Raw genomic sequence first — 11,969 nt, forward strand, 5'->3', positions numbered from 1 at the left:
ACCCGTGGTTCTTTACTTTATATTTTTATTTTTTTTCCGTTTCCAAATGTTACTTTTTTGGTAATCTTCTGCATCCACACGTGGTCCTTTATTAATGATGACATGCGTAGAATTCTTAATTGGTATTGGATATATGCATTCACTTGTTTTTATATATTCGAGTTTTGCTTATTTAGATCGATCTTGCAGTAACGTGTGATGATATTGTGATTGGAGATTTAATTTAAACTATATTGCGTTCAGAATTATTTTTTCTAAATAAAAAATGAAGCCATTTCTAGTAATTGAGAGAAGATGGTAATGAAGCCACTTTTGGATGATAATGGTGATAAAATAGTACGTGAACTATACTTTCGAGTATGACTGTAAAAGTATTGGATTTGATCCATTTCCAATTTGAATCTGATTTGTTTATATCAAATTCGGAATCTATTTACTGATACTTGGATGCAAATGTATCAGATTTTATGCCTTCCAATTTGAATCCAATTTTGTTTGTCATATTAATGACTTGGATTAATGGAACCTGAAAACAAATTGAGTTGCATATGCAAATATGTAAACAAACTAAATTTGAAATCTACTGTTGATGCCAAAAATAGTATCCATTCCTTTATACCACATGCAAACTTGTTTAATGCCAAAAATAGTATCAAAAGAAATTAATTCACTTTGTTGTGATTTTTCGTGGAAGGGAACAGGTGATAAACGACCCACATATTTAAAGTCTTGGAATGCTTTGTTGAAACCAAATGAACAAGGTGGCTTAGGCCTAATTGATGTGGAGTGTAAAAACAAAGCATTGTTGACTAAACTATGCGGGAGGTTATTGGTTCAAGAAAGTTTGCGTGTCTAACTCCTCAAGGCAAAGCATTTAAATAATCATTCCTTCTGGTATTGTAGGGGGAACAGTAGTCACTCTTGACTATGGCATGTCATGCTATCTTGTAGAGAGTTTGTTTATTTGGGAAGCCGTTGATTGGTGGGTGATGGATGGAATGTTGTTATTTTGACTGACCCATGGCTTCCCAGTAAGGTCCGGTTAACAGATGTTGGCATTCAGGCTTTATCTCATACAAAGGTTGCCAAGCTCATTGATCCTAATGAACTGAAATGGAATGAAGTCATTTGGTCCTGGTTTACTCCCACAACAGCTGCAGAAGTTCTTCAACTACAACTTCCTCTTTCAAGGAATAATGCAAAGCACCGTTTTGTTTCGTTAGCAATTCCTCATAGTAGATACACACTATATACTCTGGTTTAAAGCTTATATATATGCTACATGAAAAGCCTAGTTCATCTATTTGTGAGTTGACTTCAGGTGATTTCACCTGGAAGCAATTATGGTCTTATACTTATTTCAGGTGATTCTCTTCACCTAGGATGCATTAAGGGAGTAATTCCCACAAAAACAACTCTGTCAACAACACTGCAGCAAGGACCCTATTTGCCCATTATGTGGGGAACATGATGAAACACTGGAGCATATCATCCTATATTGTCCTTCTGTTCAGCCTGTGTGGTTTGATTCTGTTCTCAATCTCTAGATGACAGAATGTATGACCACTAGTGTGGTGGATTGGCTTATTATCTGGTGGGACATGGAACATACTTTTAGTTGTCCTTATTTCCTATTTGAATCTATTTTACTGTGGTAAATCTAGATGCGCCAAAATGATTGTATTTTTGCCCAAAATCCATTCAATCAGAAGTCTATACAACATCATTGTATAGTAGGGGATTTTTTTTCTCCACTCATCCTAGGAGTTAGAACAGGGATTCACTATTCTAATCAATCTCCTATAACTTCTCTGCCTTGGTCTAAACCAAATATTAGATGGCTGAAGATGAACATTGCCAATGCTGTTGGAACCAACAAAGCTGGGGCTGGTATTGTGCTTTGTGACTATATGAGTAGTTATATTTTCTCAAGAGCTTTGGAGTTGAATATTGATGCAGTCATTTTTGAAGGTGATGCAAAATAGATTGTTGATCTCCTATTGGTGGACTCTTTGTCTCCACCATGGTGTATTCACACTGTTATTACTGATTGCAAGGGACCACTTCAACGCCTATCTTCATATTCAGTCTCTCATGTCAGTCGAAAAGCAAATACAGTGGCTCATGCCCTTGCTAAACATGCATTGAATTGTAATTCTATTTTCACTTGGTCTGTATGTCCTGATTTATTGGCATCCAGTGTATCCTTTGATATTCGAAACTGAGATGAATACAATCATCTTTTCCTCTAAAAAGAATCTATGTTATGCATATCCATCATCAGGTAACATTTTGATTGCTTAGGTTTTTCTCTCTTTGGATGCAGGTGGGACACCCCGGTGAGCTTGGCAAGACTGTTTGAAGCCTCCACTTTCAGGTGGCCAAAAAGAAGAGGAAAACCATGTGGAGATACGGGCAGCAGTACTTTGGATGTTATGGGAGGAAAGAAATCAGAGAATTTTTTAAGGAAAGAAAAGGTGCAAGGAAATACTGATAGAAGGGATAATGTTAAAGGTGATCTCATGGGTAAAATCGATGGACTTATTCTTAGATTTCACTGTGGATGATATTTTCAGAATTGGAGGACTGTTGCATCCTTGTCATCTGCAAAAAAGAAGGCAGTAAGGAGTTGGGGGTCTCCTGAATCTGGTTTCCTCAAGTTAAATTTTGATGGGAGGAGTTTTGGCAAACCGGGCATGGCTGGAATTGGTGGGGTTATTAGAGATGACACGGGGAGTGTAGTGGGGCTCTTTTCCGGCCCTATTGGGTGGGAGGACTCCATTACAGCTGAACTAAAAGCAATGGTTTTCAGAATACAAAAAACCATGGAAATAGGTGTGAGAAAGTTGGTTGTTGAAGGTGACTCCAAAGTGATTATAAGCTGGCTAAAACATGATGGAAAGACTCCATGGATATTCAGTGTTAGGTTGAAGGTTTTGTATGTATTGATGGTTCGGCTGTTAAGAGTTCTTATTAGCCTGTATTTGAGTTTAAGTTGTTATGTACTGGGCCTGTGTTAATGGGCCTAAGTCTGTTTAGTGTTTTAAGTTGTCTGGGTAACCCATCACTAATCAGGGGCATCCTAGTCATTTCATGTAACATTGTACTGTACTTTAATATAAATAATAGTACTGTCGACTGAGTTAGTTCAGTTCGACATTCTCAGCATCTCTTGGTCTTCTCCTCTCTTCTACTACTTCAGCTACAGCACTTCAGCTTTCATGGTATCAGAGCATTAAGCACCTTCCTGGTTACAGCCGACGCCATCTCTTCTCTCTTGCTGTCTTTCTTTTCCTTTTTTTCTGGGTTGCTGCTGTGAAACCCTAGGGTTGTAGGAGAACAAAACAATGTCCGAACCTAGGGTTTCCCTTAGTTGTAGGGTGCAAGGGAAGTAAGACCCAGACGCTGATGTCCTACTAGACTGTTTCTAGTAGATAGTAGCTATTCGGCTACTAAGAGAGGTCTGTATAGGACAGACCTAGTTGAGGACTGATTTCAGCAGTCCTAGCAGTAGCCGTAAGGGGGAGAACTCTCCTTACAGTTGCAGTACTCAAAGCTCAAGTGAAGTCTGCATAGCACAGTGGTGGAGAGCCCTCAGTTTCAGGTCGGTTACCAGCCCAGAACACCTCATTTGCTGCTGTAACTGAACTGCTTCAAAACTGTGACAGTCTTGGCAAGTCTGAAACAGTGTTGCGAGCTGTCAGAACCTTCGTCAATTCTGCAACTAGTCTCTTTTTCAGCACTGTGATCACTTTGGCTAGTCTTAAACAGTGTCATCTACACAAAGGCTGCAGTCAAGATGTCTTCAATATCTGGAGAGGTTTCTTCTAGGGATAACAGACCTGCTACAAGGTCTTCAAATCTAGAAAACCCTAATCTGCACAGCTTGCAAATTACAAGTGTGCTGCTGGATGAATACAACTTCAGGAGTGGTCCATTTCTGCAATGCTTTTTATTACTTCCCGTGATCTCACAGGCTACTTAGATGGGAACAAGAAGGAACTTGAGGTTGGCAGTGCAGAGTACGCTGTGTGGCAAAAGGAGAATGCCACAGTTATGTCCTGGTTGCATGCCTCTATGACTCCTCGGGTTGCCATGACTGTTCATCACTTTCTTACAACAACCAAGATTTGGGAAAAGGTGTCTAAGACCTATGGACAGAAGAAAAACAATGCTAGAATCTATAGATTGAATCAAGACATTGCTGCCTTAAGGCAAGGGGATATGACAGTTGCAACATACTTTGCAACTCTGGAAGGTCTTTGGGAAGAACTTGACCATCACTTGATATTGGATTGGGAAAATGCCAGGGACAAGGAGAGACATGATACGCAGATTGAAGAGAGCAGAGCCTTTAAGTTCTTGGCTGGCCTGGACCCATTGTACGAGGGGTATAAGGTCACAAATTCTAAAGAGAGATGAATTGCCCGAGTTACACCATGTTTATTTTCTGGTGAGGAATGAAGAAGTCAGGAGAAAGAAGATGCAAGTTGACTCTCAGACTCAACCAACTAAACAATTTGGAGAACATTCAGCCCTGGTCTCTACTAAGGGAAGCAGACATCAGTTCAGCCTTACAAGCAACTGCTACTAGTAGTCCGGAGAGTGTGGAGTCAATAGCTAGGTTGCATCTGTGGCATGCTAGACTAGGTCATTTGTCTTTCTCTTCATTAGAAATGTTGTTTCCCGAATTGTTTAAGGGCATTTCAAGTCAGAGCTTAATTTGTGAAGTATGTCAAATGTCAAAACAATGTAGAACTGTTTATCCAATTTCCATTATGAAATTCAAGCTCCTTTTGATTTGGTTCATTCTGATGTTTGGGGCCCCTCACCCATTATTTCCATTGATGGCTTTCGTTACTTTATCAGTTTTATTGACCACTATTCTCGATGCACATGGATCTACCTGTTAAAAGGACGAGATGAAGTACCACGGATAACTATGGCATTTTGCAAGATGATTGAAACACAGTTTGGAAACAAGATTAAGCAATTCCGGTCAGATAATGCTGCTGAATATTTTGAAAAATCCTTGAACTTATTCATGGAAGATGCTGGCATGTTACACCAATCATCCTGTGCTAATACCCCTCAGTAGAATGGGGTTGCTGAGCGCAAGAATAGACATCTATTGGAGACAGCTCGAGCCTTACTATTCCATCACAAAGATCCCAAGCAATACTGGTTTCAAGCTGTACTAACTGCATCATATCTGATAAATCGGATGCCATCTAAGGTGTTGGGTATGAAAACCCCTTTCTCTGTTTTGTGTCCCACTCTTCCAGACTTTCCTCTTCCTCCACGGGTCTTTGGCTGTATATGTTTCATACATGTGAAGGATCCAAAGAAGACTAAGCTGGATCCTAAGGCTACGAAAGGAATATTTTTGGGGTACTCTCCTACACAAAAGGGGTACAAGTGTTATGATCTTGTCTCCAAGAGAAAGTATGTCACTAGAGATGTGGTTTTTTTTGAGTCTCAACCCTATTCTCAATCTTCTCAGAATCCTCTTCAGGGGGAGACTTGTGGGATGGAAGAGGATTCTCATTCTCCCTCCTTTTTTGTTCCCCTATCTGCCTCGGGCCTTCCATCCTCTTCCGCTACTCTTAGTTGTGGAATTCTGGGTCAACCTACTGAGGCTCCCACTGTGCCGGTTACTTCTCCTGATGCTGCAGATGTCCCTGAAGGCTCCAGTAGGCAACAGAAAGAGATACTCACATACAACAGAAGGAAAAATGACCCTCAACCTCATGACAGCAACCAGTTGGACTCAGATCAATCTGTCTCTGCAATCCAAGGTAAATCTGACTTACATACTTCTGATTTGGATCTTCCTATTGCTCTCCGTAAGCCTATTCGTTCTTTTACCACCCTGAACCCCATTGCTGATTTTGTTTCTTACTCACATTTATCTCCTGCCTATCACTCATTTGTGTCTGCTCTTTCCTCTATACGTGTTCCTTCTAGGTACTCAGAGGCCGTGTCTGATCCAAGGTGGAAAGAAGCTATGAATGAAGAGATGAAAGCCCTAATGAAAGCAAGAACTTGGGAATTAGTGAATCTGCCAGAGGGGAAGAGCACTGTTGGGTGCATGTGGGTGTTTACTGTAAAGCACAGGGAGGACGGGTCCATTGAAAGGTACAAGGTCAGACTTGTGGCAAAGGGGTTTAATCAAAAAGAAGGAATTGGCTACAAACCTTTGCCCCAGTAGCAAAGCTCAACACAATTCGGGTTCTATTGTCACTAGCAGCAAATTTTTCCTGGGAACTTCATCAGCTGGATGTGAAGAATGCCTTCCTAAATGGTGACCGTCATGAAGAGGTATTTATGGAACCTCCACCAGGCTATGACTTTGGTAGAAAGGTGTGTAAACTGAGAAAAGCATTATATGGTTTGAAGCAGTCTCCCCGTGCATGGTTTGAGAGGCTTTGTGGGGCCATGAAGAAAATGGGGTACACTCAGAGCGGTGCAAATCATACCTTGTTCATAAGGAGACAGGATAGCAAACTTACGACACTCATTGTTTATGTGGATGATATTGTGATTATCGGGAATGACTTGGAAGAGATAAATAGATTGAAGGAGTTTTTAGCTTCGGAGTTTGAGATCAAAGACTTGGGCCATTTGAGATATTTTCTTGGGATTGAAGTTGTTAGGTCAAGAGAATGAATCTACATATGTCAGCGGAAGTATGTTCTTGACCTAGAGGAAACAGGCATGATTGGGTGTAGGCCAGCAAATACTCCAATAGAACAGAATCATGGTCTACAGGAATCAGTAGGGGAGGTCTACTGTGATAGAGAGAGATACCTAAAATTGGTAGGGAAGCTGATATACTTATCTCTCACTCGGCCAGATATTGCTTATGCTATGCATGTTGTCAGTCAATTCATGCACTCTCCAAAGATCCCTCATATGAAAGCAGTTGAAAGGATTCTCAGGTACTTGAAGAATTGCCCAAGGAAGGGAATTCTATTCAGGAAAAACAATAGAATTGAAATTGAAGCTTATACTAATGCAGATTGGGCTGGTTCTATTGGAGACGGAAAATCAACTTCAGGATATTGTACATTTGTGGGAGGGAACCTGGTCACATGGCGCAGTAAGAAGTAGAATGTAGTTGCTAGATCAAGTGCGGAAGAAGAATATCGAGCTATGACTCATGGGGTTGCTGAACTCCTATGGCTCAGGACTCTTCTTAATGAGCTTGACATTAAAGTTGAGGGTCCTCTCAGACTGTATTGTGACAACAAGGCTGCCATCAACATTGCAAATAACCCTGTGCAACATGACAAGACAAAACATATTGAGATTGATCGGCATTTTGTTAGAGAGAGAATAGTCTCGGGAGAACTCTGCATTCCTTATACTCCATCTGAGATGCAAATTGCAGATGTATTGACCAAAGGGTTGGCTGCAGCAAAGTTCATGGACCTTCTTGGGAAGCTAAACATGATTGACATCCATTCTTAGCTTAAGGGGAAGTGTTAGGTTGAAGGTTTTCATGTATTGATGGTCCTACTGATAAGAGTTCTTATTAGCCTGTATTTGAGTTTTTGTTATGTGCTGTGTTAATGGGCCTAAGTTTGTTTAGTGTTTTTTAAGTTGTTTGGGTGTCCCATCACTAATCTGGGGCATTCCAGTCATTTCCTGTAACACTGTACTGTACTCTAATATAAATAATAGTACTGTCGACTAGGTCATTCAGTTCGACATTCTCAGCATCTCTTGGTCTTCTCCTCTCTTCTACTACTTCGGCTACAACATTTCAGCTTTCAGTATATAAACACACAAAATGATTTTTTTTTTAGTTTAATAATGTCTATTTTATAATTACAATCTCAAAAAAGAATGAATAAAAAAGTATTTTATAGTAGGAAGCAGAAAACGGTTAGGCGATTAGGCGAGGCGAGCCTCAAAGGGCGCCTTGTCGCCTAGGTGTCGCCTTGACAACTATGACTCCAAGACACATAAGAAGCTCGGATGATGTCACTTATCCAACCGAGTAATCAATTACCAAGTTAGCGCCAATGCAGAACTTCTATTCTGGTTTGAATTTACCAAGTTAGTGCTAGCACAAAATTTCCATCTCAATTTGAATTTACCAAGATAACACCAACACGGAATTTCCATCTTAGTTCGAATTTACCAAGATAGCGTTAGCACGGAATTTCTATCTTAGTTCGAACTTACCAAGCTAGTGTTAGTACAAGAATTCTATTCTAGTTCATAATTACCAAATTAGTATTAGATCATTATTTCCGAATTTTTGTTCAATTAGAATTTCTTTTTGAAGAGTTTTAGTAGGATTCTATTATGAAGTGTTTTCATACATTAGGAAGCTTTCTTGTAGGAGTCATAAGGGTGTATGCCTATATAAAGAGTAGTTAGGGGAAGGCTAAGACAGTTTTTTGATGTTGATTTTCTCTTAATTATTTAGTGAAGAATTCTTCTTCATGATAATTCGACTTCTGCTCTTTTCTTTGAAGCTTTTCTCAACGTGGTTTGTTTCCGTACTGCGCTAGTTTCAAAGGTTACTAGGGAAACTACTATATCTTTGTATGACTTGGCCTGACATTGCATATGTCGTTAGTTGCATTAGCTAGTTCATGCACGCTCCCAAGGACACTCATATGGTAGCAACAGAATGAATTTTATGTTATTTGAAGAGTACTCCTGGGAAGGGCATTCTTTCTGTTAAGCATGGTCATATGAAATTGGAGGCTTACACAGATGTTGACTGGGTAGGAAACATTGATGATAGGAGGTCAACTTCGGGATACTGTAGCATGGTGGCAGGTAATATAGTTTCTTGGAGAAGCAAGAAACAATCTGTTGTTGCTAGATCTTCAGCTGGGGCTGAGTATGGGCTATGGCTCATGGAGTTTCTGAGTTACTTTGGCTTCGATCCTTGATGGAGGAACTAGGTGTTGGGTATGATAAGCCATTGATGCTATATTGTGATAATCAGGCCGCCATCAACATTGCCCACAATCCAGTGCAACATGATAGAACTAACATATTGAAGTTGACAGGCATTTTATTGGAGAAAGAGTGGCTTTTGAAAAAGTTTGTCTACCATTCATTACATCTGAAGAACATTAATTGACATCCTTACCAAGGGAATCTCCAAGGCCAAACTACAACATGACACTAGCAAGTTGGGCATGGTTGACATCTATGCTCAGCTTGAGGGGGCCGAGTGACCCATAGGCTGCTCTTATTTCTTTATGTTTCTATTCCTTTTTGTTAATGGGCCGTTATGTTTCTTTATATTTTATGTTTAATTAAGTTAATCGCCCAATTAAGGGCTTCCTTGTAAATACAGAAACTTTGTAAAGTATTTTTAATGAAAAGATTAAGGAAGGAAGCGAGGTTCGAACAACTCATCTTCCAAAACCCTATTGCAGCCGACTTCTTCTTCTTCTCTCTTCTTCTTCTCTCTTTGCTGATGATATCTAACCTTTTTCACACTTTTTTAGAATCAGTCTCATTCTAAAAAAGTCCGGAGAGTGTGAAGTCAAAATAGTCTACTATTTTGATGCAGACATCGGTTCGGCCTTACAAGCATCTGTTGCTAGTAGTCCGAAGAGTGTGGAGTCAATAACTAGGTTGCATCTGTGGCATGCTAGGCTAGGTCATTTGTCTTTCTCTTCATTAGAAATGTTGTTTCCCGAATTGTTTAAGGGCATTTCAAGTCAGAGTTTAATTTGTGAAGTATGTCAAATGTCAAAACAATGTAGAACTGTTTATTCAATTTCCAGTAATGATATTCGAGCTCCTTTTGATTTGGTTCATTCTGAGGTTTGGGGCCCTTCACCCATTGTTTCCATTGATGGCTTCCGTTACTTTATCAATTTTATTGACCACTATTCTCGATGCACATGGATCTATTTGTTAAAAGGACGAGATGAAGTACCACAGATAACTATGGCTTTTTGCAAGATGATTGAAACACAATTTGATAAGAAGATTAAGCAATTCCGGTCAGATAATGCTGCTGAATATTTTGAAAAATCCTTGAACTTATTCATGAAAGATGCTGGCATGTTACATCAATCATTTTGTGCTAATACCCCTCAGCAGAATGGGGTTGTTGAGCGCAAGAATAGACATCTATTGGAGACAGCTCGAGCCTTACTATTCCAGCACAAAGTTCCCAAGCAATACTGGTCTCAAGCTGTACTTACTGCATCATATCTGATAAATCGGATGCCATCTAAGGTATTGGGTATGAAAACCCCTTTCTCTGTTTTGTGTCCCACTCTTCCAGACTTTCCTCTCCCTCCACGGGTCTTTGGCTGTATATGTTTCATACATGTGAAGGATCCAAAGAAGACCAAGCTGGATACTAAGGCTAAGAAGGGAATATTTTTGTGGTACTCTCCTACACAGAAGGGGTACAAGTGTTATGATCCTGTCTCCAAGAGAAAGTATGTAACCAGAGATGTGGTCTTTTTTGAGTCTCAACCCTATTCTTAGTCTTCTCAGAATCCTCTTCAGGGGGAGACTTGTGGGATGGAAGAGGATTCTCATTCTCCCTCCTTTTTTGTTCCTCTATCTGCCTCGGGCCTTCCATCCTCTTCTGCTACTCTTAGTTGTGGCATTCTGGGTCAACCTAGTGAGGCTCCCACTATGCCGGTTACTTCTCTTGATGCTGCAGATGTCCCTGAAGGCTCCAGTAGGCAACGGAAAGAGATACTCACATACAACAGAAGGAAAAAGGGCCCTCAACCTCATGACAGCAACCAATTGGACTCAGATCAATCTGTCTCTGCAATCCAAGGTAAATCTGACTTACATACTTCTGATTTGGATCTTCCTATTGCTCTCCGTAAGCCTATCCATTCTTGTACCACCCTGAACCCCATTGCTGATTTTGTTTCTTATTCACATTTATCTCCTGCCTATCACTCCTTTGTGTTTGCTCTTTACTCTGTACGTGTTCCATCTAGGTACTCAGAGGTCGTGTCTGATCCAAGGTGGAAAGAAGCTATGAATGAAGAGATGAAAACCCTAATGAAAGCAAGAACTTGGGAATTAGTGGATCTGCCAGAGGGGAAGGGCACTGTTGGGTGCAAGTGGATGTTTACTGTAAAGCACAAGGAGGACGGGTCCATTAAAAGGTACAAGGCCAGACTTGTGGCAAAGGGGTTTAATCAAAAAGAAGGAATTTACTACAAAGAAACCTTTGCCCCAGTAGCAAAGCTCAACACAATTCGGGTTCTATTGTCACTAGTAGCAAACTTTTCATGGGAACTTCATCAATTGGATGTGAAGAATGCCTTCCTAAATGGTGACCTTCATGAAGAGGTATTTATGGAACCTCCACCAGGCTATGACTTTGGTAGAAAGGTGTGTAAACTGAGGAAAGCATTATATGGTTTGAAGCAGTCTCCTCGTGCATGGTTTGAGAGGCTTTGTGGGGCTATGAAGAAAGTGGGGTACACTTAGAGCGGTGCAAATCATACTTTGTTCATAAGGAGACAGGATAACAAACTTACAACACTCATTGTTTATGTGGATGATATGGTGATTACCGGGAATGACTTGGAAGAGATAAAAAGACTGAAGGAGTTTTTAGCTCGGAATTTGAGATCAAAGACTTGGGGCATTTGAGATATTTTCTTGGGATTGAAGTTGCTAAGTCAAGAGAAGGAATCTACATATATCAGCGGAAGTATGTTCTTGACCTCCTAGAGGAAACAGGCATGATGGGGTGTAGGCCAGCAGATACTCCAATAGAACAGAATCATGACCTACAAGAATCAGTAGGGGAGGACTACTGTGATAGAGAGAGATACCAAAAATTTGTAGGGAAGCTGATATACTTATATCTTACTCGGCCAGATATTGCTTATGCTGTACATGTTGTCAGTCAATTCATGCACTCTCCAAAGGTTCCTCATATGAAAGCAGTTGAAAGGATTCTCAGGTACTTGAAGACTTGCCCAGGAAAGGGAATTCTA

This window comes from Nelumbo nucifera, chromosome 5, assembly GCF_055504915.1.
Source record: "Nelumbo nucifera cultivar China Antique chromosome 5, China Antique-T2T, whole genome shotgun sequence".
In the NCBI taxonomy this organism is placed as follows: Eukaryota; Viridiplantae; Streptophyta; class Magnoliopsida; order Proteales; family Nelumbonaceae; genus Nelumbo; species Nelumbo nucifera.